At 40.3% G+C, this 27,378-nt stretch overlaps 1 protein-coding gene across 1 annotated transcript in view; it reads right to left on the bottom strand.

Moving 5' to 3' along the window:
• Nucleotides 1-11,686, bottom strand: part of DAAM1 (dishevelled associated activator of morphogenesis 1) — a 223,745-nt gene extending 212,059 nt beyond the window's left edge. The window contains exon 1 of the mRNA XM_060294862.1: nucleotides 11,581-11,686. The gene's annotated coding sequence lies outside the window, so the exon portion shown is untranslated. The remainder of the gene's footprint in view (nucleotides 1-11,580) is intronic.
• Between the last annotated feature and the right edge of the window lie 15,692 nt (nucleotides 11,687-27,378).

Raw genomic sequence — 27,378 nt, 5'->3', positions numbered from 1 at the left:
ATTTTCCATCCCTGTTCTATCAATAGGTCATTGGCAGATATCTGAGTATCCCCAGGGGCTTTCAGTTTCAACTTCCTTCCTAACTGTAAGCTGGAAGTTTGCACTTCTAGACATTCTTTTAATGAGATGGTAGATTTTGTCTTCTAGGTTGAAAAATAAGAGATTCAATTAAAAATGCACAGATACTTAACCTACTTCAATAAGATGGCTCATTAATAATCAAAGAAATGAAAACAAGTAAAATACTCTTTAAAAAACCTATTAAATAGTAAAGATGAAAGAAAAAAGAAAATTCAGGAAATTGTACACTCTCATATAACACTGAACAGAGTGCAAGTTGTTGTAACCTTTCTGGAAAGTCATTAGAGAATATATAATCAAGAGCCCAAATGTTCATATTCCTTTACTCAGTGATTTTAATGCCCCAAATTTATCTTAATCATATCATCAATTAGCTACAAGGTTCAGTTTAAAGATATTTAATGCAGCATGTTTTTAAACAGCAAAAAGTTAAAAATAACCTAAATATCTAACAAGATGGGGTTGATTAAATAAATAATGTTAAGTGCATTAAATAGAATAATATGGGAGCCACCCAAAATCCTCACAGATTACTAAAAATAAATTATCTATTCAGTGAAAAATGCAGGCTACAAAGCACTATATGTAGTATGATTGTAATTTACTGAAAACATTTTTCCTTTTTAATAGTGTGTACTAATTGTATTAATAGTGTGTCATAAGCACACATACACAAGACTAAAAGGTAATATACCAGATGCCAACAGTGATGATTTCTGGATTTATGGGTGAATTTCAATTATTTTTATTTTTCTGAGCTTTCCAATATTTTTCACACTGAAATGTAAAACAGAGAAAGAAGATAATTGCTTGTTAAAAATTTACCCATGCTCTAAGTTGCCTCTGGAGGGTCGTGGTCTAGCCAATCTACTCATCTCCAGCTGGAACTGAACAGAATTCTCTATCATAGTTTGTTACTTTGGCATGCATCGTACAAAGCATGCTACAAATGACACTTTCTATAGGCAAAGAGATCGAAAACATTGGAGTGAAAGAGGGGACATAAATAATTAGGGTAAAGTCAGGCTGCAAGTCATTGGCAAGACCTTAAAGAAAATTAGACTCCAGTTTCCTAGACCCACACTTAAATCCCTCCACCACACTCTGTCCCATTGTTCAGACCCATTTGCCTGTCATGTGCCTGCTAATCAGTCAGAATTCAGTCTTTGCTGAATTGGATTATGAATAAAAAGGTTTTTTTTTCTTTTGTCTCAACTGCTGTTGAAGTCTTCTCTGGGGCCTTCAGACTAAATGGCTTTCCGATCTCAAAGAGCCCTTCCTATTTTTGTGACTATAGCGTGTTTGCAGCTGGAGGTATTTTATGTAGCCATTCTTTCCCAGGCAACATCAATGTTCATTTTATTCACGTTAATATTGACCTATTATATATTATTGGAATTTGTAATTTTGAGGTAACAGATACTTCCAGATATTGTAAGACTGTTATCTCACCAGTTACTACAAATGAAAATGACAAAACCAGAAATTTTTTTTTTTTTTAATCCACACAACACAATTGATTCCATCAGGTTGGTAGAACTGGGTAAGGGGTATAGAAGCAGCCTATTTGTGATGTAACAAAGAAGGAAAGAATAGGCCTAGAGGCACAGAAATCTGTCCATTCTTTGTCTGACTTAATCTCCAACTTGCTCATAACTCAAACTGTTTTTTTCACTTTCTCAGAGACCCAGCGTCTCAGCTGTAAAACAGAATAATTTATGCCCGTCACATAAAACACAGGGTTGGGGAGGCGGCCCACTCAAAGTGGAGATTAGTTCAAAGTGATACAAATACCTTACAAGTTCCATCAGCTTCTTAAAGAAGTATTTCAAATAGTAAGATATTATTAAACTACTTTAATACTTGATTAAAGGTAATACTAATATACCTTACACTTGTATAGAACTTTTTAATGAAGTAATATGGTAAAGTAAAAAAAATATATTCTCAGTTAAATGTGTCACATATTAACTTCTAAAAGGCCTTTTTAGGTATTTAATATATAAAGTAACATTATTTAATACGAACATTGTGAGTGTATTTTGTGTGAATTTGAATTATCTGCATTTAAATAACACAATATAAATATAAAAATAAAGTTTTCTTTAATGCACAGAACTTGAGATGAGAGTCCCCAAATTAAAAATGTATCACAAATCACGTGACTTCAAAACTGGTAGGCCCAGTGGATTATTGATACTGTTGCCTGGAACGTGAGAACTTCATTTTAACCATTTAGGGAAACAGAAATACATGCTTTCTCTCAACAGGACTCATCCTGAGTAACACAGGTCTTGAAATAATTGTGAGCCCTGAATTAATCGAGTCTCTGGGCAGCTATCCTTCGTAAAACATGGTCCTGTTCCTCACATAAAAACAATTATGGGATATCAACATTTATTACCTTGAATGCCTCTCATTTTGATTTTGACTTTAGATAAAAAATTAGATCAAATAATGTCAGCATTTTGAATCCAGTTAAATATGCCATCTGTATTTGCAGGAACACCAAATAGCTGGCCTATAGTCTTCAAAGCCACAGTAAGACTCCTACAACTTCCATCAGGAAAGTAGTTTATTCCTAATCCCAAACTGGCTCTGATGACTCAAAATGACAATGACTTCCCTGCTCAATTTCCACTGTACTAATGGCTTTTTAATGGCTAAATCCATAGATCTATATTTAGACCTCTTTTGCTTGGCTTCCCTGTATTATTTGCTTCTTGAAACCCTTCCCTTTGCTTCCTGAATATGACTCTACAGTTCTCTTACCACTCAGCACTCTGCTTCTGTCTTCTGCTTGTTCCTCCTTTTCTGCCCGTAAATGCTGGTGTTTCACAGGCTTCCAGCTATTCGTCTTTTTCTCTTCTAACTCTATATAAACTCTCCCTGAGTGATGTCACCTGTTCCCTTCACTTTAGCCTCCATATATACAGTCATGACTCTTACCTATGACTATCTTTAGCTCTGCATATCTAATTGAATAGCCTCAGGCACCCAAATTGAATGCATTATCTCCACTGTCCTCATCAACTTCTTCTTGGCCTTTTTATCTTCCTATATTCCATCTTTCATCAAGGTCATCACTCAGGCTCCAAGCTAGAAGACAAAGCCATCCCCAATCACTCCTTCTCCCTCACCTCTTACTATCCAGTTTCTCATCCATCGTTAATAATTCTATTATAAAACTATATTTTAAGTTTGATTCCTCTTCTCCATTTCCACTGCTACTACATTAAGCAGGCTTCCTCATGTCCTGCTCAGCCTACTGCAATAGCACCCTAAACTGTATCCCTGCCACTAGCCTCTTCCTCCACATAGCTCACTCCCTACGCCACCGCCAGAGTGAGCTTCCTAAAAAACAAGGCTGCTCATGCTTTAAAACTTCCATTGGCTCTCTGGTCAACAGAGGTGTTTGAATAAATGAACAATGGATTTCTTTAATAGAAAGTTAATATTGCATAATGATTAAGAGGCCAGATTCAGGAGTCAGGCATAGTTTGATTCAGGAGTTTATTATCTGAGTGACCTTGGGCAATATCTCTAAGCTTTAGTTTCGGCACTGCCTAACCAAAGGAGTTGCAGAGGTGAAAGATGATTTCCAAATGAATGAAATTAATTGAAAGAGGCAATAATTCTGCTTTCATGAGTACTCGCTCTGTCTTTCCAGTCACAATATGTACTCACTTCCAAGAGGTTGATCAAGATTAGAAATGTTCACATATTTGGTTATAACCTTTCCAAGGGCTTAGCTATTTCTCAGAGGATTGCAAGCACTTATTGAGACTCTAGCTCATCTTTCTTTACTCCACTTCCAAAAAAATTTCTTGCACATAGTTCTGTAGTCATAAATCATCTCGAGTATCCCAGGCCTGGACTCTCCAGAGCTGCAGATCATCATCTGAATATAATTCGCAAATCTCCGGGTGCCACTCTGCATATTCCGGCCCTGCATTACTTTGGCCTCTTCTTTGATGTTCAGAAGTTGGTGTCTTCACATGTACATTCTCAATGATCCCTTGTTTTCATTTTTGGAGAGAGATTTCTTAATGTAGACCAATAGCATTTCTTTTTCAGTACTTTTTATTCATAAGATATTCTGAGGCATGCACAGTTCTGGCGTAATCTTTCAATGAACTTAAATTAGAATCATAAAATAGCAGAGCTAGAAGGGGTCTTAAGAGACCATCAGATCTAGCCCTTTGCCCTTTAGCAGTTGTCATAGCCTTTTCTCTTTGGGGCAAATTGGATGATTTATTTGTTTTTGTCACACCTGAGCAGCATGAGTTTAGTGTAAAAAGGGTTTAAACTAGTTTAAGATGAGATGGGTTTGGTCAAAGAAAAGGCCATACTCTTTATGTCAAAGGAAATGGATGTTGGGAGTAGGTGAGTATATATCACAGAGTCTGAACAACAAGTTTCCCCAGGGTGGACTGGAATTCCAGTGGTTCATGATCCTGTCAAAATCAAGTGGTAGAGAGAAATGGGCTCCAGATTTCCTCTACTGCAGCTGAAACTTACAGATGCTAGTCAGTGCTAAAATGAGAAATATTAGGACCTTTATTTTCTCTCATATAAATTATTTATACAGGAAGGAAAATAAAGATTATTGATCATTGGGTTACAACTTCAAAAGGAACAAGTGTTCTGTGGAGAAATCAGTTTGGTTTTGTGTGGAAAAACAGACCATCCTGGGAGCAAGGGTGATTATACCTGTTAAGCCACATGGTAAAAGAAAGCAAATTTGTTAGCCATATGGGATCAGTCAAGGGAATCTGATTGTTTTGTAAAGGTCCTGGTGTCAGTCCAGGACTATTTGATAGGGGCTCTGGTACCTGAAGCTGAGGTCTTTTATGTGTTTCTTGCACATTTACCATCTGCTTGAGCCTGTGTTTTTAGAGTTAATTTATTTCACATGTTATCAGACCTGGAAGAAACCTTACAGATCATCTGGCTTCTTGGTGGCCAATTCACGTGGATGTTGGGAGTAGGCCAGGTACTAAGGTAAGTGTGTGTGCTGCTGGGCATGCGTGAGAGGGAGTGGTGGGGACTAGGTCGGACTGGGGAGTGGAATAAACACTACCACCTCCCCCCCCACACACACATACTGTGCCTGTCAAAGGATATTTGGGGCCAGAATTGACCCATGGGCTACAACTTTGCAACTGCTATGTCTCTAACCCCCTTATTTTTATTTATTATTTATTTATTTATTTAGCTATATTTTGCGGTACGCAGGCCTCTCACTGTTGTGGCCTCTCCCGTTGCGGAGCACAGGCTCTGGACGTGCAGGCTCAGCGGCCATGGCTCATGGGCCCAGCTGCTCCGCGGCATGTGGGATCTTCCCGGACCGGGGCACGAACCCGTGTCCCTTGCATCGGCAGGCGGACTCTCAACCACTGCGCCACCAAGGAAGCCCTAACCCCCTTATTTTGTAAAGGAATAAGCTGAGGCCCCCTGTATGACTGATGGCAAAGCTATGAATAGAAGCTGGGTCTCTGTTTCTTAACCCGATGGCTTGGGGAAATGTGTCTCCAGATGTGCAAGAAATGCCATATCACTAAGAAATGCCATCACTTGGTGTGGCTGGAGTGCGGGCTTCAGAGAGAGAGGGTGGAAAGTGATAGGAGATGGGGGTTGGACCATGAAGAGCATCCTCTGCCACTCCAATCTTGCAAAAATAGAAAACAAAACGCAAAACTTGGGGAGCCACTAAATTACAACAACTTGTTGAGAGAACGTTGTACGGAGGGGCCGCAACTTCAATGTGGGAGAACCCCAGAAAGTGTGTCAGGCCAAGTCACACGAGGCCAGGCCAGGAGGCCAGTATTTGGAGGTGTTCTCTGCTCTTCACAGACTTTGCTCAACCCCCAGACCAGTGACAACTCAGTTCCATCCTGTGGCAGTTGAGTCAGATATGGAACCCATCCCACAAATAATCTCCCTTTTTGATAGAGTTGGGCAGAAGTGTTGCTGGGGGATGAGAATATCAGTGATCATATTCTTGAAATTAGAAGCAGACAACTTTAAAGATTCATTGGTCTTAAAGAGATGATCTGTATAAATAATTTATGGATCAGGAATAATAATTCTCCTAAATTCATTTCCTAAGGCCCTTATTATCCAAAATCTTCTTTCTGCCTCCATCCTAAAATAATGTTCTCTTTTTAGCAATCACTTTATCTACTCTAAAAAAAATTATAAAATGGAGACATATGAATTACATAAGAAAGTCACAACTTTTCCTCTTAGTGTTCCTGTCTTACAGTATGGAAGGCATGAAACCATGAAGGTTCATGGTGAAATGACTGAAGGGCCTCAGCAGGTCCAGTCATCAGTATAGGGACAGCCTTCTCATCATCCTCTTTCAATGCTTAAAATGTGTTGTCTCTTTGTTCTCCATCTCCTGTGGGAAGACATGTGAGGAACGGGGGGAGATGCTTATAACCCCTATGGGCAGCATCATGTGACATAATCCTTCTTTGGAAACTTCAGTGTTTAATTAGCATCAAAGAAATGATGAGCATTTCTGGACATTTCTGAGCGTTTCACTTATAAAAAACGCAGCTTTCTGGGAGATTACAAGTTATTTTTTTCTCCTCTACAGAAAGTTATGGTGGGAATGAAAATGTACTCTAAATTTGCTTAATTTGAACCTGCTATCAGCACTCTTCTACATAGGACATGTTATTTGACTTTTTTGGGACCTCCTATATATTGATCTCTCTACAGACAGTCCTCAACTTATGATGGTTCAACTTGTGACTTTTCAGTTTTATGATAGTGCAAAAGCAATATGCATTCAGCAGAAACTGTCCTCCAAATTTTCAGTTTTGATCTTTTCCCAGGCTAGTGATACGCAGTATGATTCTCTCGCCTGGTGCTGCGCAGAGGCAACTCCCAGGCAGCCACACAATCACGGGGGTAAACAACCCATATACCTACAGCCATTCTGTGTTTCACTTTCAGTACAGTATTCGGTAAACTACACAAGGTATTCAACACTTTATAGTAGGCTTTGTGTCAGATGATTTTGCTCAACTGTAGACTAATTCAAGTGTTCTGAGCACGTTTAAGGCGGGTAAGGCTGCGCTATGATGCTCAGTAGTTTAGGTATATTATAAAGGCATTTTCGACTTACTATATTTTCCACTTACTGTGGGCTTATTGGGACATAACCTCACTGTAATTGAGGAAGATCCATATTATCCCTATCTGTGAGACTTTGTGTCTTTACTTCTTACTCTAATCTGGTTTAGATTTTACTGCCCATCATTTTAATCCAGCTCTTGTTAACTCCCTAGCCAGTTTGTCTGTAGTTGCACCAAGTAGATGAATGTTCGCTAACTGGGGGATACACATCACTGAAGACTTCCTATAAACTAGAGGGATGTACAGACCAACCATCAGGATTATAGAGCCAGAGCTCTGAGATATAGTACATGCATGTATGTGAGAGCTTCTAAAAAATTTCAGTGTGATTCTGACACAAACTCTGATTAAGAACCACTGCTCCTACCCAAACCCCATGCTAGCTAATCTAGCTATCGGTCTTTTCTGTGATTGCATCAGGCAGCTGAAAAGTGCTAGGGAAATATCACATAACATGCTGATCATTATCACTACAACTTCATGATCACCAGCCTCAACTGGGTGCTCAACCCTGCCCGTGCATCCTGCCAAGTTGCCCTTGACTGACCCACCTACTCTCCATGGTTACTATTTCAAAGCTTCCACACTCTTTGGCTCCTCTTCTCTTCTTCTCTCAGTTTTAGCAGATTATTTTGCCTCTGATGAGGGAAATTCACAATTTATTTGCAATAAAATTTACAAACCTACCTATATCTGCACCCATTCTCATTTTCTCTGTCCTGTTGCAGAGGAGGAAGAATCTCTTCTCCTACCCAAAGTTAATCCCTTCACATGTCTTCTGGGTCTCATCCCTTCCCAAATAGGCAGGAGGCGGAATTCAGTTGACATATTTTTTCCTAGTTACCTTGACTTCTTGGAGTGTCCTTCTTGAGCTTCTCTTTCCCTTAGCTTCTGTGATACTACATACTCTCTTGGCTTCTTCTGTACCTCGCTGCCTCTTCCTAAAATCGTCTTTACTGGTTTCTCCTATCTAATTTTAAATGTTGAACGTCCTCAGGGATATACCTTACCATTTTGTGTTCCACTCACCATTTTCTTCAAGTCTCCATCTTGGTATTGTAGTGTGTGTGTGTCCGTTCAGTCACAGAAACTCAGGTGTGCAAAAATACAGCTTTTCAAAAACATTTCTCATGTTTTTATTTCTATTGATGGGGGTAACTCGGTCACTTTGGCTCAGGGTTTCTCACCCTCAATACTACTCATGTGGGGCAGGATGATGCTTTGCTGGGAGAGCTGTTCTTTGTAGTGTAGGATGTTTAGCAGCATCCCTGGCCTTGGCCAACTGGATGCCAGTAGGTACATCCTCTCCCCCTCTGTACCAACCAAAAAATGTCTCCAGATGTTTTCAAATGTCTCTCAAGGAACAAAATTAACTCCTGGTTGAGAACCATGGCATTTAGGGGTATGTAATCATTTCCTATTTCATCTCTTCTCCCTTCTCCTTCGTTCTCCCCAGGAGCAGTCAGAGGCTCTGGGGAATTTATGTATAATCTTGGCATTGAGAGAGAAACCTTGGCTGCAATCACTTTTCTGCTGGCATCCACTGTTGATGTAACTCAAAGACTGTTATCTCAACAGGTTCACCTCAGGGCAATTGCTCTTCTGGGTTCAGTCTTCTACCCTGTTGACAGGACTCCAGACTCAGCTCTGGCTGGGGTCCGTTGAGCTTCTGAAACTCAGCAACATTTTCCATTTCATCTCCGACTCTGGCTGCCCACTCCCAGCCTCTGCTGTGAGAGTCCCTCTCCCTCCTCTGTAATCCTATACTTTAGTTCTCTCTGTGCTCACTCAAGTACCTCCTTCAGGCACTGCAGGTACAAATGGAGACTTAAGGTGTCATATGTGTGATGTGGGTCTTCCTCACATGCTTTTTCTCCTGCACTTGCCCTGTCATTCCCCTTCTACCGTGACTTCTCCACTTTGGTGTGGGGTACCCAGGAAGGCCATTTCCTCCCACCATTCCAGACAGGACACAGGGCACAAGTCCCCTCCTGTCTTGTCTTCCCACATCTTTCCGGGGGTTTCCATCACCCTTTCCCTCCTGGGGATTTGGACCCAGAGGCAACAGCGTTAAGAGGCCCTTTTACAAAGGCCTTCAACACTCACTCCCTTTAAGTCTTTTCACTCTCCCACATCTCTCTAGCTCTCTCCCTCAAGTGTTCTTATTTTTTCTTTGTGTTTCAGGAAATCAACACAGGACTTTGTCATATAAACACCATGTTCTGAGCACTTCATGTTCTTTTCCTTCTGGAGCTCAAGAGAACATTTTTTTTTTTGTTTTCACCCTTTGAATCTGCCTCTGTCATAGGTTGAAGAACCTATTTTGAAATTCAGTACAGGTGTTTGAGCCTACGACTTGATTCTTTTGTTCTTCCTGAGATTTTTGGTGTCTTCTCTTCATGGGGGCAATAAGCCTCAGCATTAATGTTCAGAATAAATGATATAAGGACTGGAGAATAAAAAGAAATTACCAAGAAGAAGAGATAAAAAACATTATTCCCACATATATGTGGGAATACATATGTCTGATTTTTTAACTTTTACACTTCACTTTGTAAAAGCATTTTGCGGGGCTCATCTTCTTGGAGGAGGGAGGATGACGTTACCAGTTGCTGGCCTTGAATGGGACACATGGGGTTACAAAGAGCTGACCACTATCCCCTTTCTCCAAACTCTGGAGTGGATCAGCCATAAAATAGTTTGAGTCATCAGGGATCAGCTTTGAGAGGTATCACTGGTATAGAACCTTCATTCTACATGGACAGAACCAATAAAAAATTTGAAAGGAGTGTAAAGTGTGTATATATGTGCTTAAAAAGTTATTGGCGATGCCTGGTTGTTTCACTGCCAGTAATGGTCATTCATTTTTTTCCCCCTATAATTCTATTCAGCTTCATTCTGGACTCATTCGAATAGGAAGCCGACACAATGTCTACCAAAAATAATTTTAATCTCCAACTTCCATAAAATAATATAAGACACTCGTATAACTCATTTTCCTGGAATGAAGGTTGTATCAACTAAAGTGCTTCCAATTTTATTTTTAGAAACTGGTTCATGCATTTTACATCAAATTCAGTCTCGTTCCTTTCTGTGACAGTTGGGGAGTTGTTTTAAATCGCAGCCAGTGGGTAAAGGACAATTTGTTTCTGATTTAGATTTTTGCTTTGAAGAGACCATCAGCTCTATTAGTAAAACAAATGCTGTTTCTGTTTCCTTGAGAAGCCACAACCTATATAGTCTCTGCCGACAATCTGAGACAAAATGAATTGTGATCTAATAGATTTTATGTTCCAATGAGTCAACCTGACACGGAGCTAAGGGACTGGTCCTGAAGAGTGACAATCACATTTACTGCACTGCAGAGCCAAAAATGCTTCGTGACCCCTGCCCGCAAGTGCTTCTTCATGGAATTCCCAAGCCCTTGCAGATCCATATGCAACCTTTCAAGATAATCTATACCTCAGCTGGTTCCTAAACCTCAAAATTACTGCCCACAGACAAAAGCGTAATTTAGCAAAACATCTTTCATAAAAATACACAGATGAAATATAGGTTGAAAATGGTGTATAATTACTGGTACGTTACTGATCATTACTGATGCATTAGGAGTTTGCTCTGATTAAAAAGATAATAAATCTTTGAGGAATTAAATAATTTCTAAAAGGCAAAGTGACAGTTAATGATGGATTTCTATGTCCCATTACGAAAAACTAAAAAGTACATTTATGTGGGAGGTAACTTTTTTAGTTTCTCAAAAGACAGGATAAACACTGACTATCATTTTTGGTTCGAATGTAGAGATTGAATAACAAGTAAATCTTTGGTAAACCCCTTGCAGTCTGGAACTGGCTCAGAAAAAACAGACAGGAGAATTCAGAAAAGCCACGAGGAGGAGAGCCGTTGGCTGATAGATGACAACCCCCCCAGCATAACTGCTGAAGAGGTTTATGTGCAAAACTAAAACCACTTGTATTAACTGATCGGCCCTCAGCATATGTTACCGATCGATCATTTGTATCCTGCTTCTTTTAAAATTAATATTGTTTTTAGGTTTGTATTTATTATTTTCCCCAACTTTTTATTTGAAAACTTCAAATAATGTTGAAATGGATAGTAGGATATCATTCACCTAGATTCACTAATTGCTAACACTTTACCACATTTGTGATAAATTTGGGCACCCTTTGTATACATCTCCCCCAGCTATTTGCAAGTAAGTTGCAGCCCTATATACCTCCTCAGAGCAAGGACATTCTTCCACATAAACAACCACAGCACCATGATCATACCAGGAAATTTCACATGGTTATAAAAATATTATCTGATTACACAGAACATACTCACATTTTCCAAATTGTTTCCAAAATGTCCTTTATAGCATTTTTTTCTGATATAGGTCCAATCAAGAATAATGTATTATATTTGGTTGTCTGATGTCCTTTGTCTCCTTAAATCCAGAACAAGGGTCAGCATTTTCTGTAAAAGATTGTATATAAATACAAATATTTAGGTATAATATATGATAATATAATAATAATATAAATATTTTAGGCTTTGCAGGTCATACTGTTTCTTTCCCAGCTAGTCAACTGTTTTGTAGCACCAAAACAGCCATAGGCAATATGTAAAGGAAAGGATGTGGCTATTTCCATAAAACCTTATTTATGGACACCGAAATTTGAAATTCATGTAAAACTCATATGAACAAAATATTATTTTTTTGTTCTTTTTCAACCATTTAAAAATACACAAGCCATTCATAGCTAATAGGTCGTAAAAAAACAGTAGGTGGCAGGATTTGGTCCAGGGACCATAATTTGCTGACCCCGTATCCAGAACAATCCTCCGCCTTTTTTTTTTAAGCAAACATTTTATTGAAGTATGTGGAAATAGATACAATTTTAGGTGGACTGCTTCGTGATTTTTCACATAGTGAATACACTCAATAAAACTCAGAGTAAGAAATACCTGTGACTTTATTTTATTTTAAGATACACTTATTGGGCTCATATAGGTTGACCCACTGGTGGTTAGTACCAAGGCTATGTGCCCAACTATAGATTCCTCCTAGAAATGTATCTGCCTGTTATCAGAGTCCTTAGATTCTGTCTACACAGCAAGGGGATCTGCAGTGATCCAAATGTTTCAGTCTTGACAATTAGCTGCCCTCTTGGGCCAACCTAGCTAATCCTCACCTTTGGAGCCATTTCAGCAAGCATGATAGCGCCTCTAATTTCCATTAACCACTTCATCCTCTCTTCCCTGGCTCTCTTCCAGCTCTAGGTATCACCTCAGAGGGCATCCAGGCAGGAAGGTACTATTTTAAGGATGAGCTCAACAAAAGGTAGAGATCAGCGTGACCCATAGTCTGCCAGGTCTGGGCTAAGTGAAGTTCACCTTTATCAGCAAACCTGCTGTGAAAATTTAGAACCATGTCATAGTCTGGCTGGAGGGAAACCATCATTCCTGACAGTGAGCAGGCTGATGAAACCACTTAAGGCAGTTATTGTGTCCTGTTTGTTACATTTTATTTACCATGGAGTGCAAAAATCTCTTGGCTTCATAAAAACAGAAGTTGAAAAGGCTCCTTTAGACATGGGAATGGTCACGGGTGACTCACGGGATCTCCTCCTGAAACAGAAATAAGCTACCTCACGAGTTCCCTCGGGTGGGTCCCAGATTTCCTATTTACTCCGGGCATTTTAAGTCTGTTTACAATATTTCCAGGGATTATTCTCAGAGTGAAGTGGGGATTAATGCATTCTTTCAGGACACAGAACCTAGCGTCAGTCTCAGCTTCTCTGAAGATGCTAGAATTGTGTGCATGGCTGTTTAGGAAACATGTCTAAATTTGAGAGATATACATATATATGATGGTCCAGCCTTGAGCCTCAGCACGTAGGCTCAGTTACTCAGTTTTACAGTAGCAAATTTGTTTGCAGAAGCTAAATCCCAGGGCTACAGCCACTGCAGAACTTTAATCATCTCCTAGGGAATCTCACACTCACATTCCAAAGTAAAGACTGCATTTGAGAGGCCCGGCAACAACACTAAAGAATTGAACAGACTAGGGGGCCAGTTTCACTCCTGAGGTTCTCAAGTCCTTCCTTTTTTCCTACTCTCAGATCTAATTTTATGTTACTCTCCTTCATCCCCACCCCCCCCCCCCAGCTATTTTCATTTGGCTGAAGGCATTTAATTATTAAGCTCTTCAATTTTATTAAAATTTTTTTCTGTGTTCACATTCTGAATAATAACATGGCACAATTAAACTAAACAACATGGCAGAGAATCCCTAATAGAGAAAAGAAACCAATCAGATATTATGAATTAGGGAATTCCACGTTGGGGAGAAAAAAATGATGTGATGAATCCTGGTAGCTTTTTCTTCTTAGGTTTATTTATCGCGATGCAACTTGAAGAGATGATGGGCTTTCTTCTTTTTATTTATGTTAGGACAGAGATGTGGTTGTTAAGTAAATCCCATTCTCTGCCTTTCCCACTTAGCTCACGTTTCCAGCTCAAAGCATCATAAATAACCAATGAATAAAAATACTGCCTAAACGTTGAGACGATTTCCATAAACGTTCACATTAAAAATGCATGATTGGTATGAAGACTTAATTTTAGCCAAAGTGCAGTTTCTGTGTTTTGCCGTGGTCATAGTTTTCTTTGCATTGTCTGTCTTAGCTATTAAACTCTGAAGCCCACTAAAGATGAAAAATGGGCATTTATGGAGCTGGCGCATATGCCTTTAGCAGTTCAGTTGCTGACCTGGCATTTCCCCCTCTGTAGCATCAGCCATTGCATTCTCAGCAAGGAGCTTTAACTAGCAAAACAATCACAAACCTGAGAGGTGGTGGAGAGAAGAGGGAGCAGTAGATGTTCAGTGATGGTATAGAAGTTGACTATATTATTTCTTTTGCCTGTAAATAAACTAACACACAGCTAATTCCTCCTTCTACCCCACCTATGGGAATTCTAGAGCTGTGCAGTTTTGCCAGAGACACTGAGATTAATGGGCTTTCGGAGTCCAAGCCTAGTAACACAGATGCAGTGCTCCTACAGTGATTTTCATTGCATTGAAACCAAATAAGAGCCTTAGTGTGATACACAGAAGGACCTAGAACAGGCTATTAATTACTATTATGGCCGTTGTTGTTTAAGCAAGCTGAGGAGCTTCGGGTTAATTATTATTCTTTGTCATAACATGTTAGTAAATATCCTGAAATGCAGATTGTGAAATGGTTAAATTCGGGAATATAAGCAATATAAGTCCTTTTTTTTTTTTTTAATTCTTGGCTACTAAACTTTTGTTAAGTGTGGGTAGGCTGCTGAGGTTTCTGTGGGAAATATCATGTTGGCCTTGGGAGGATTGTAAGACTCAAGTCGGGCATAATCCAGGATCTTAAGAGTTTGGAGCTGTTTGGCTGTCTGGGAGGAAGTGTTGAGAAAAGTCCCCCTTACTTCCACTGGTAAGGGGCCACGCCAAGACTTATTTTCTTTGCCTTTCAGCACCAAAAATGTAAGGGGCTGAGATATTTCAAGTCAAACAAGTAAAAGCGGTGAAGAAAACATGGCCGTGATAGGCTAAGGATAAAGAAAGACCCTACAGTTAGACAGGAATCAGTAAGTTTAGTGTCTCTGAGGAGAAAAGATCCAGGAGCATCTAGTTAGATTGGGGCCAGAATTTTAAAAGAGAAATTCTGATGATTTTATGAATAAAGTTCTTCTAAAGTATATTCCAAACTTCTTAAGGGTTGAGGTCCTTTGCTTTTCTGTGTCTTCCACATAGAACTTTCAGCAGGGAACCTTCCACATTGTAATGGTTCAATATATGTCTGTGGACTCACGCTACTTAAAAAAATATCCTAGGACTTCCCTGGTGGCACAGTGGTTAAGAATCCACCTGCCAATGCAGGGGACACGGGTTTGAGCCCTGGTCCAGGAAGATACCACATGCCGCGGAGCAACTAAGCCCGTGCGCCACAACTACTGAGCCTGTGCTCTAGAGCCCGCGAGCCACAACTACTGAGCCCATGTGCCACAACTACTGAAGCCCGTGCGCCTAGAGCCCATGCGCCACAACAAGAGAAGCCACCGCTATGAGAAGCCCGCGCACCGCAATGAAGAGTAGCCCCCGCTCGCTGCAACTAGAGAAAGCCCACGGGCAGCAACGAAGACCGAACGCAGCCAAAAATAATTAATTAATTAATTTAAAAAATATCCTTATTGTGTTTTGCCTCTGTGTATATTTTGAATATTATGGTGATGGTGAACTTTGAAGTAGAGCTAAGTCGCATTCAGTTCTGTAAAGGATTCCTATGAATTAAACGTAACGTGAGTCAAGAAATAGCCACACCTAGCTTCTGTCCTTCCATTCAAGAGCCTTTCTGATCTGAGCTGTTAGGAGAGTCAACACTGCCACCTTCTGGTAGATATGTGTCATCTTTCTTTCAGCCCACTGATGGCACTCCTGCCCATTCATTGTTTGTGTTTATGTCAGTAAAGATTTAATTTGCTTTGAAGTTTTGCAAACTTTAAATCAAGTGTAAATAATATCTTAGATAAGACAGATGAATACTAAAGGCCTGTAAATAAGGCCTTTGGCTTGTAGAGGGATTCGATTTTGATATCAAAGAAAATTTTACCCCACGCTCACTGTGATGTCAGTTTTAAGACCCACTACTTTACTGGGGGTATTCTAATAGACCAAGAATGTTCTGGCACTAGGGCTGGGGATGACGAGAGTGGATGAAGGGAGAGTATGGTGAAAAATTCACAGACAAGTTGTAGAGACATGAAAAAAAAAAAGGGTGAGTAAGGTGGTCAGACAGTCTGCCTAAGTGGTGAGCAGGTGAACAGGATTTTCCACACCGTGTTTTTAGACCTGCAGCTCACCTTACTCGGGGTTAAATATTTTCAGTTACAGGAGTAACTGTGACTGTAACTTGCAGGGGTGAGTTCCCTGGAACCTCACCTGGACCCACAGCTTCCCTAGAGCGGGGCATATAGTAGGTATCAACAAGAATTAGTTGCCTGAATGAATGAATGTGAAAATGTCTTTGTTTTATAATTCATCTCTGAAATACTCTGCTGGTTCTGATGCTGAAGAGTAAATAGTTAATTTTCCTGATCTCTCGCTGATTCTCCAATCCAAGCCCGATAGCACCTCATAAGGGAAGGAAAGTACTCATGGATCAATCCTATTCATTTTCATTCCACTTGATCCACATAAGGAAACACTGGAGACATTGGAATAAGCACACAAGATTAGTATCTTTTCAAGGGAATGCTATAACCACTGGGGATTATTTGCCTATAGCACCTTCGTCTTTGACTAGGCTGTTTTATAATTCTGCAGAGATTAAAGTTAACTTGCAGAAAACTGAGAGCAATGCAAATATGTCAATAAACATACAGATAAATTCTGTCCAGTAGAGAGTTGACTGACTTTCTTCCCCCCTCCGAGCAAAAAGCACCAGTTGTTGTTTTTTGTTTGTTTTTGTTTCCATTTGCAAATTCTTTTCAATATTCCTGACTTATAAACGTCTCTACCTTTTGGCTTCTCCTTGGAACTGGTTGTTGTTGGAGCTGTACTCTGTCAACCACCAAGCAATTGTACTCTATCTATTTAATGGGATTCCCTGTTGAGGCCTCATTTTAACAGTTGCCTCATTTAATTAATGAGTCAAATGAAAGCTTTGACATATTTGTATTTGTATGAGAGTTATGACTGTGTTTTTTTTTTTTAAGTTCCTTTAACGCTCAGTATTAAGAAACAAATGGAGGGGTAGTCTGGGGCCCTTCCCACTTACCTGTGGAGGTGCACCACAGGTAATCCAAAGTTGAGCTCCCTTGCCCTCCTTGGAGTAGAGGGTGCGACTGAAAGTGACCGAGACTATATGAAAACAAAGATAAGAGACTGTCTCCATCTCGATGTGCTCTCCCTGTTGGGTGGCTCCATGCTCTTCCTAGTGATCCTGCCTCTGTGTAAACCATTTCTGAAGCTCCTCTGCTGGAAGTACTTGCAGAGCCAGCTGCATATTCTTTTGACTGTCCTTGGGTTTGCAGCATTGGGTGAATTTCACTAGTTATCTGGCTTTGGTATTGGTCAGATTTGCTTCATAGTCTAGCTCTCCCATGCACCATCTGAGGGATCTTGTGGAAATTACTACATTTCTTCCTATACTTACAGTGGGGTTATGTACTGATAAACCTATCATAAGTTGAAAATATCATAAGTCAAGAGTGCATTTACTACTCCTAGCCTAACTTGAAGGTGCTCAGAACACTTACATTAGCCTACAGTTGGGCAAATTCATCTAATACAAAGTCTATTTTATAATGAAGTGTTGAATACCTCATGTAATTTATTGAATACTGTGCTGAAAGTGAAAAACAGAATGGCTGTGTGGGTGCAGAATGGCTGTAAGTGCATGGGTTGTTTAGTCTTATGATTGTGTGGCTGTCTGGGAGCTGAGGCTCAGCACTGCTGTTGCCTAGCATCAAGAAAGAGGATCACACTGCCCATCTCTAGCCTGGGAAATTCAAAATTCAAAGTATGGTTTCTACTGAATGGGTATCGCTTTCACATCATCATAAAGTCAAAATATCATGTCGAATCATCATAAGTCAGGAACCATCTGTAGATGTTTCTGGTTTACTCATCTGTAAAATAAGGCTGTTGTAAACAGTGAATGAAATAATGCATAGTGTGCCTGGCATATAAGTGCTCCCTAAATCTTACCTACTTCTGCTACGTAGAGAGAAAAGTATAGCCCTGCTTTCTTCCTTGACTCTGCTGAATTGTAGGTGTGCAATATCATTATGGGAGTGATGTTTGGAGGTCACAGTTAAGTCAGACAGGACTGCACCCAAGTGGGTGCATAGGGCCTGAAGGCTCCAGATGGCTGGGTGGACTGGATCAGGCAATTTCCTGGAGTGTGTAGACAAGGTCTAGATCTTTCAATTACTTGATTGAAAGTAAAATACGGTGAGTGGCATGTGGTAGCCAAGGACAGTGTCTGTGTACCAACTGTTATGGAATACTTCAATATTTAATAACTAGTATGGCTCTCTCTGTTAATATTCAGCTCTTGGGAGAGAGTGGATGAGGTTGAGGTTGGGGGATATCTTCCCAGGCACCCCCAAGGTATTCTGTAGGGACGGTCATAGGCGACCGGATGATCAAGTACTGCGGTGCCCTCCTTCCGATGGATTCTAATTGTGCGATGGAGCAACTAATATGGAGAAGTTCTTCAGTCATGGGCTTGTTCTACCATGCTGCCCTTCTAATACAAGCTTCAACTGTCATTAGATATTATTGTTGAACCAGGACCGCAATAAAATAGAGGCTTCCTAAATATCACAGCGGTACAGTCACTCCAGAGATGCCTCAAAGGTGGCAGGGATACAAACCTTACATGTATTCACTCCCTTCTCCCCAACCAATAATTTTTATGCAGTAGGAAAAGCTGATGCTGAAATTTGCATTTTAGGCACAGAAAAAGGAATTCTGACATTCATGAACCAGTGAGGCCGAATTTTAATTTTAAAACGCTATGAAAGAAGGTTTTGATGATTATGTGTGTTATTATTTTGGTTGCCTTCCAGTGTTATCGATGTTTAACTTCCAATATCCAGTAGAGGGCATGAAAGGCATTGTTTGGCTCATTATTAGAAGACAGGATTTGAATAGCAAAATGGAAAAGCACATGGTTATATATTGCAATTTTCAGACAGGGAACAATAAATAATCTTTAAACATCAACCTGAAATATATCGCAACTTCTACTTTTTCTTATTTCCTATCTATGTCCTTCATTTAATATAAAATACTTGTCTCATTTCTCTAGAATTAGATCTCCTATTATATTTATAAAGCACATATGAAATCATTAAATAAAATATCAATGATTTAGGATGGATAAACAACAAGGTCCTACTGTATAGCACAGGGAACTAGATTCAATATCCTGTGATAAACCATAATAGAAAAGAATATGAAAAATATATAGATGTATAACTGAATCACTTTGCTGTACAGCAGAAATTAACACATTGTAAATCAATTACACTTCAATAAAATTTAAAACAATATACCAGTGATTTGTATTCAGATCTGTCAGAGACATACCAGAAAAATATACAAAACTTTAGTCCCTGATGACGTGGTACCCACAGCAAGCCAAGTTTCACCTTCTGGCAGAAACTGTTCTTTAGAATACTGCATTACTCCCAGGATCCATAAACTCAGGACCCCTGTCCTGAAATCCAATCAGTGGTACACAGGCTTCCTTCTGGGGCCATCTGCATCATACCTGTGCAACCTGGGGGCAAGGGGAACTGATGCAAATGTGCAGATGCTCATGCTGCTTGCTAAGTCATGATAATAAAGTCCTTGGTCTCTGATCCAGGAATCTCATAGTTTGTTTTTTTTTTTACCAGCATTCACAAAATTATGGCAGACTAACTTGTTATATTTTAAGTAAGCTACAATCTCAGACCCTTCACAGTTCTTGACACTATTAAAAGCACCTTTATCACAGGTTCAGTACTTTTTTTTTCCTTAGCCCAAGCGCTTGCCTGGTGAATTCAACAATGACAATTGAAAGAAGTAGGCAACTTGGCCAGGATCACAGAGCTAGTTTCAAGCTGAGTCTAGAGCCCTGGATTCAGGACTTCTAGCCCTCTGCTCTTTTCTTTAGGCTTTGGCACTTGGCTAAACATCCCAGGCAAAGAATATGCAAAGAGAACATCATTTTAACGGGACAGTTAGACAATCTATCTTGCAAAAGAAACGCTTTCTATTGGGCTATTGGGACTTGACCCAAGTCATCCTTAGGCCATCTCCTCTAGTAGTTTTTCCATGTAAAGATTTACGGACTGTGCTTCCTCAGCGGCATTTTCATAGACAATTTGAGTTTATGGATTGTCCGACGATGTGCAGCATGTATGAAGGAAAGCAGAGTAGAAACTACATCACCAACAAGCCTTGGGATAGATGGATGTGCTGAGCTGGTGCATAAGTGAGGAATTCTGCACAGGAATTTAAGGTGATGGAATTCACAGGTAGCTATTGGATGGACCGTGTGAGAAAGGCTAGATTATGTTTGCGGCAGATGGTGGCAGGGGAGCAAAATTGGGAGGGAAATAGGAGAAGTAATTCCATTCAAAATACTATTTCCTTATAAGCTGTTCAGTGCCTTTTGGTCAATGAAAGAAAAACTTAAAATCTTGGAAGTGAAAACAGCTGCAGAGCATTAAGCAATCATCAAGAGTTAGACAGACGGAGCAAGAGGTTGGGATAGATTCTCAAAAACAGAGAACACTTGATTTAAAGTCCTGTTAGGAAACTTGGCTTTGTTTTGGACATTGCTCCTACTTAGGCATCAGAGTTGTAGTCAATAAAATACATGCATATTCTTTACTTTGGCTTAGAGTATTCCTGTGCCAGTAACATCTCTGGGAGGACACAGAGAGTCCTTTTTTAGTTAAGTTTAGTATAGTTAGTTCATCAGGGTCAAGCCTGAGCAGACACAGAGAGGACAAATGGTGCAAAGTGTCTCTGTCCTTAAATAGGTTACAATCCTGTAGGGGAGACAGATACATAAACAAATAACCACAGTGGAGTGAGATGTGTGTGATAATATAAATATGCAAGAGAAGGTCATAGGAGCATGAATTCTATCCTGATGTACAGCGCAATGAAAAGGCTCACAGAAGAGATGACATCCATGTCACTGGTGGACTCTTTGGTTCATTCTTTTAATATGATCTAAAATGGTCTGGTTTTCCCTGTTAACAGTATGTCCTCCTCAAAAAATTTAAACGGGTGGTTTCTTTCTTCACCCCACCCCATGCAGAATTAACTTAAAGGCCATAATAAGTTGTCTGTCTCTTTGAAATGTTTTCCAACTATAGAGGTATAGATCAGATCCTTTATGCAGACGGTGTCAGAATTAGTGAATGATGGTGCAATAAGAGACTATTGATTTTGTCACAACTATGCTGAGGACCAGTTCACTTACTTACTTCAGGTATGAGATGAGCTTAACAGACTAGCCACTGAAGACTTGGTGACAGTGAAGAAGGTGCAACATCTTTCAGACCTAAAGGCTCATGTCATGAGCACCTGATCCTGATGACAAATGCTAATTTGGAGCATTTAACACAGGAACGTAGTAGTTGCTAGCTTTTCTTGCCATTTTAGTCATCCCAGTTTCATCTACTAGGCTCTGTGTGACAGTGTTTAGTATTGTCTTGGTAATCTTCCCCTTGCTTTTAAGAGTGTCCTGTGGGCAAAACACTCAGATATTTGGACTTCATGTCTTCCAAGTTCTTTTACTTTCTCCTAAAGACTTTAAACATAGCAGGAACTTTTTTTCCTCTTCAACTTCCTTCATCATTCTTTCCGGAAGAGAGGGTTTGTCCATTTAGTGTTTAAAGGTTGACTGGTTCTCCTGGGAGTTTAAGGCTACCAGGGGTGGCTGGGAAAGGCATTCCAAGTAGAGGAAACAGGATGCACATAAATATAGGAGTTTTCAAAGAATAAGGCATTCAGTATCACAGGGGAACAATGGGCAAGGGCAGGAGAAAAGAGTGGGAAATGTGCAAGAGAGGGAGGAAGGGATCAGCTATGAGACCAGGGAGGGGAGAGTGAATTTGAAAGCTATTTAAAAAGGAAAAGTAAAAATAATTTCATAAGAGAATTGATTTAAGGGGTAAATAATGGGCAGGTACAAAGGATGACTATGAGGTTTCTGATTTCGGTGAGCAGTTAAGTGGGGAAAACATAAGAATGAAGGAACATGGAAGGGGGTGCAGGGTTGTGAGACCAGTATAAGCCTGACATCAGTGAGGAATGTCTAGTTGAAGATATTCAGAGGAATGGAAATGCGGATCAGAAATCGGGAATAGAACTTTGATAATATATAGTCAGTGGAAAACAGCAGTAGAGAACATGGGAGGAGATGCTCTCAGCCAATGAGCTAGATATCAGTAAGTATCTTTTCCAACCACACTCCCTGCCTTAGGCAGCTGTGTGTCTACCATTAGTTCAACATTCACTTGACAAACACTTTCTGAATCCCCATTGTCTTTGACATTGTGCCAAGCATGAGTGATTCTATGGTGAATAGGGCACACAAGGTCTCTGTCTCATGGAGCTCCCATTCTAGTCATGAATGGGCAGCGGGAAGAGCATATAGAGTAGCGCTTAGGCAGGAAAAAACCCCTGATGTGGTTTACAAACTTCATCCTGAAATGAAGTTAGAGAGGCAGGCAAGGCCAGATCATGTGGGGCCGTGTAGGTTATGGTGAAGAGGACAGAGTTCTTTCAAGACTCTGTGGATTTGTAAACAGGGGGTTATCAACATCTGATTTATCATGTTCCACTCCCAGCCACAGTGGGTTGGGCTGGGAGTGGGGTCCATTCTGAGGCTGAGAAAGCCTAGTGCAAAAAGGTTAGCTGGACCAATCAGGATTCTTTCCTTCAGGAGCTGGTGTTGACAAACATGGAGGAAATGTGGCAATTGGTAGTGGTTGCTGACACTGAGAAAATGCTACAAGATAGAGAAAGAAAAATGATGGTCTGTATGCAAACTGTATCTTGTGAGGAAGCAGAAATCATAATGTAGCATGAGTGATGTGGCAGAGGAAAACAGAGCACACCCTGTTGTTTCTTTCCATTCAGAAACCTTTGTCCTTCATTGCCCCATGTGTGTAATCATAATAACGCTTCCCTGTTTGAATCTGCTTGTGTGAACCTCTCTCTTATAATGAAAGGGTCCAACTAAGACACCCAGAAGAGCAGGGAAAGAGAGAAGACGACAAGGCTCACTAGTCTCTCCTATGAGGCGCTGTGGGTGAGTCACTTGTACACATCTTTCTTATAGCACTTAAGTATAGATTAGATTATACTTGTTTGTTTATATGCCTCTCTCATGATTGGCACGTCTTAGTCATCTTTGCATGTACAGCATTGATCATTATGCATAGTACATTAGTTGGTACTCAGAAACCCTTGTTGAATTGAACTGAGGATGGAACCTTGAAAAATATTTGAAGGTTGAACTCAGTTGGGGCGGGGGGATGGGGGGTGGGCAGGGAATAAGCCCACAGAGCAGATTTAGAAAAAGGAACTACAGCTGTAGATGGGGAACCAGAAAGATGTAGTGTCTGGGAAGACGGTAGGGATATATAAGAAGGAGTGATCAAGGGACCCAAGGCTTTATAGAGTTTAATAATATGAGGGTACAAATAGGTACCAAATGGGTTTACCAACAGTTTTAACACAGAGGTAGAAGAAAAGGTCATATTGCTATCCACTGAGGAGGCAGAGTCCGCATGGGTGGATGATGTTCAATACATTATCACAGCATATACTGATCTTATTGATTTCCTGCAATCAGATGTTACAAACTTCCATTCATGTATCACTATGAACCAAAGGATAAATCCTTGGTCATTGAAAAGAGATGGGTAATGCTTTCTATCATAAACAAATAAAACAGTAAAGCTTTCATACACTCCAGTTGATATATATACTCATAACTTTTTAAAAAACAGGAAAAATAATTTGGTCTCTCACTTCATAAAATGGAAATCTGAAATTTCTCCGGCTAGTACGAAGACATCAGTCTGTTAACTGCAGAGTGTTACACATAAAGTTTCATTTAGAGAGGTGTGTAACTGACACACCATAAGTGAATTCGTGAAATATGCAAATCAAAGTATTAATCATGCATGTTTCAAATAAAAGGCAGCCTCAGGTTTTCATATTAAGTAGAGTTTGCATTATTTTTCATGTTCTTATATATTAATATTACATATAACATACTTGGATTAAATTTATACTTTATAATTCTGAACTTAAAAAGAAGCAAATGATAGTTGCTTAAAATTGTTTTTCCAGGTAACTTAATTTTCATTGGAAGAGATTACACACCTAGGAGATTAGTCTACTAGTTAATTCTAGTGACTTAGTCATATGTGTTTTTTGCGGTACGCGGGCCTCTCACTGTTGTGGCCTCTCCCATCGCGGAGCACAGGCTCCGGAGGCGCAGGCTCAGCGGCCATGGCTCACGGGCCCAGCCGCTCCGCGGCACGTGGGATCTTCCCGTACCGGGGCACGAACCCGCGTCCCCCGCATCGGCAGGCGGACTCTCAACCACTGCGCCACCAGGGAAGCCCGGGACATATGTGTTTTAAATGTCACAGTGACTGTCTCCTAATCCTGGCAACCCCTTTCCTCCCAGGGAATTATTTGATGATAGCCCTATTAGAGCGCACAGGTTTGCTTTTTTTTTTTTTTCTCCTGTTTTTTCCCCTCTTCTCCTTTCTTTTCTGTGCTATCTGAATCCTCACTCACTTGGTTTCCTTTTTAATTATTCATAATTTCCTTCTGAATGCCATCAGAGAGTTCTGGGGGGAGAAAGTTCTGGAAATGAACAGTCTATGGGCAGAAGATTAGACATTGAAAATCTGACTTTCTGTGTGTTTCCTGCAGACTTCCATCCCAACATTAAGCAGGGTGTGGCTGTGTCTGAATGCGGGAGGAGCCCTGTGGCTCTGACCTCACTCCAGAGTCACTGTCTATAACGAGTCTCTTCTCTTGGACCTTAATGGAGTCTGACTTTTCAGCTTTTCATTGTTTGCTTGCATTTTTTCCCTCCTTCACTGTCAGCCACAAGGAACACTACATCCTCTGTAGAACTGCAGTTTTGGTGCCCTTTCTTCTCTTCTATTGTTTTGCTATCTTTGGGGGCTTTGCATCCAAAACACAGCTCTGTTGAATTTTTCTTCTTCTAATGTTAAAATGCTCAAGCACTTGGGTTCCTGTTAAGGACACCCTGAAATCCTGGCAGGTGCTATTTTCCCCTGAAGGCTGTGCTGTGAGAGAAATGGCCCTCAGCCATCAACGTCCTTTGCAGAAGGTTCAGGTCTGTCGTCAGGTGACTCTAGCCTTACTTGTGTTCTGCTTGGCCTTTAATGTGTTTTCTACATTGCTCTATCTCCCATCAGGTGGATAAGCGGAAGTGGTCTATCTCACCTCACTTGGATAAGAGGTAGTGACCTCCCTGTGGCTACTTTTTGTAACTAGATAGATAAGGCTGCCCAACTTCACACCTTCAGAAAGTTTTCCTCTGCCTTTTTATGACAAGAAGTGGCCTTTTGTCTTTCCCAGCTTTTTTTTTTCTCTCTCTTCATAAGCCAAGCTAAAAGATAAAGACTCTTCCACCATTTCAGTGGACACCCATAGCCTGGTATAGAAGTGGGAGTTGAATGACAGTGACAGAGGTGACCTTTACAGCCAAGTTCCTTCTCCTGTCCCCAAGGACAAATCTGACACCATCATCCACAGCCATCAGCATTTCAGCAAGTTTAGCTGTGAGCAGTTGCCAGAGTGGGTGCAGGGTTAAGGGAGAATATTGCAATGAGGAAGATTTGAACTTATCTGCAAACTGAAAGAATCCAGTAGAGAGGGAGAAGCTGAAGACAGTAGAGCCCTATCAAAAGGGTCACTTTTGAATCCTCCTACACTGTTGGTGTAAATTGGTGCAGCCACTATGGAGAACAGTATGGAGGTTCCTTAAAAAAACTAAAAATAGAACTACCATATGACTCAGCAATCCCACTCCTGGGCATATACTCAGAGAAAACCATGATTCGAAAAGATACATGCACCCCGATGTTCATTGCAGCACTATTTACAATAGCCAGGACATGGAAGCAACCTAAATGTCCATCAACAGAGAAATGGACAAAGAAGATGTGGTACATATATACAATGGAATATTACTCAGCCATAAAAAAGAACAAAGTAATGCCATTTGCAACAACATGGGTGGACCCAGAGATGGTCATATTGAGTGAAGTAAGTCAGACACAGAAAGACAAATATATGATATTGCTTATATGTGGAATCTTAAAAAAAAGGGTACAGATGAATTTATTTACAAAACAGAAGTAGAGTCACAGATGTATCAATAGAAAACAAACTTATGGTTACCAGGGGATAAGGGTGGGGATAAATTGGGAGAGTGGGATTGATATAAACACACTACTATAAATCAAACAGATAACTAATAATAAAAGCCTGGTGTATAGCACAGGGAACTCTACTCAATACCCTTTAATGGCCTATGTGGGGAAAGAATCTAAAAAAGAGTGGATATAGGTACATGTATAACTGATTCACTTTGCTGTACACCTGAAACTAACACAACATTGTAAATCAACTATACTCCAATAAACACTTTTTAAAAAAGGGTACCTTCCCCAGGCATCAACCTGATCTAGCCGTTGACACCTAACTTCCCGCCCCACCACAGAACAAATGATCTCTTGTCCATATTGATATTTTTGCTACCATGACTACTACTACTATTTGGGTGACTTTGGGAGGTTTGATGGAGATTATGGAGTGGGAAATAAAATTTCTCCAGCCACTCCTTGGTACCATGACTGAAACTTTTAATCATCTGCTGAAGACTCTGGCACCCATGCCCTCTTTGACTGGGTGTCTGCAATCATCATTGTTCATATGGATGCCCATACAACTCCTTGATGTCTTCGTTCCTTGGTACCCTCATCTCCAGTGACCTTGTTCACTCTCCCCAGCCACCCCACTCATGCACTTGCCTACAAGACTCTGATGGGGTGATCTAGCTCTTGAATATCTCCTCATCTGCATCTTGTACCTCTCTCCCTGTCACTCTCTGTGCTCCTGTCTTGAACATCTTTCAGTTCTTCTAAGCCATGTTGCTTCCCAGCTCAAGGCAATACTTGAGAGAACACATACATTTTCTCCTCCTGAAACAGTTTCTCCCCCCAAGCCGGATCCTAGCTATTTACCTAGCTTCTGCTTACTCATCCATTAAGTTTTAGCTTAAGCAATGCTTTCTCTCTCAGGAAAGACTTCACTGACACAAATGACAGAGCGAGGTCTCCCTGTTTTACATTTTGAAGGCATTGAACATTTTTCCATTGTAGCATATCTCACAACTTTGATGAATTAGTCTGACCACATAGTGGCTGGCATACAGTATACTCAGCAAATAGCTGTTGAATGAACAAATGAATCAATGAATGAATGAAAACTGAAATAAAGAGGGAATTCAACTGTTTTTTTTACAA

Source organism: Globicephala melas, chromosome 2 (genome assembly GCF_963455315.2).
Source record: "Globicephala melas chromosome 2, mGloMel1.2, whole genome shotgun sequence".
Classification (NCBI taxonomy): domain Eukaryota; kingdom Metazoa; phylum Chordata; class Mammalia; order Artiodactyla; family Delphinidae; genus Globicephala; species Globicephala melas.
This window is presented reverse-complemented; position numbering and strand designations above follow the sequence as displayed.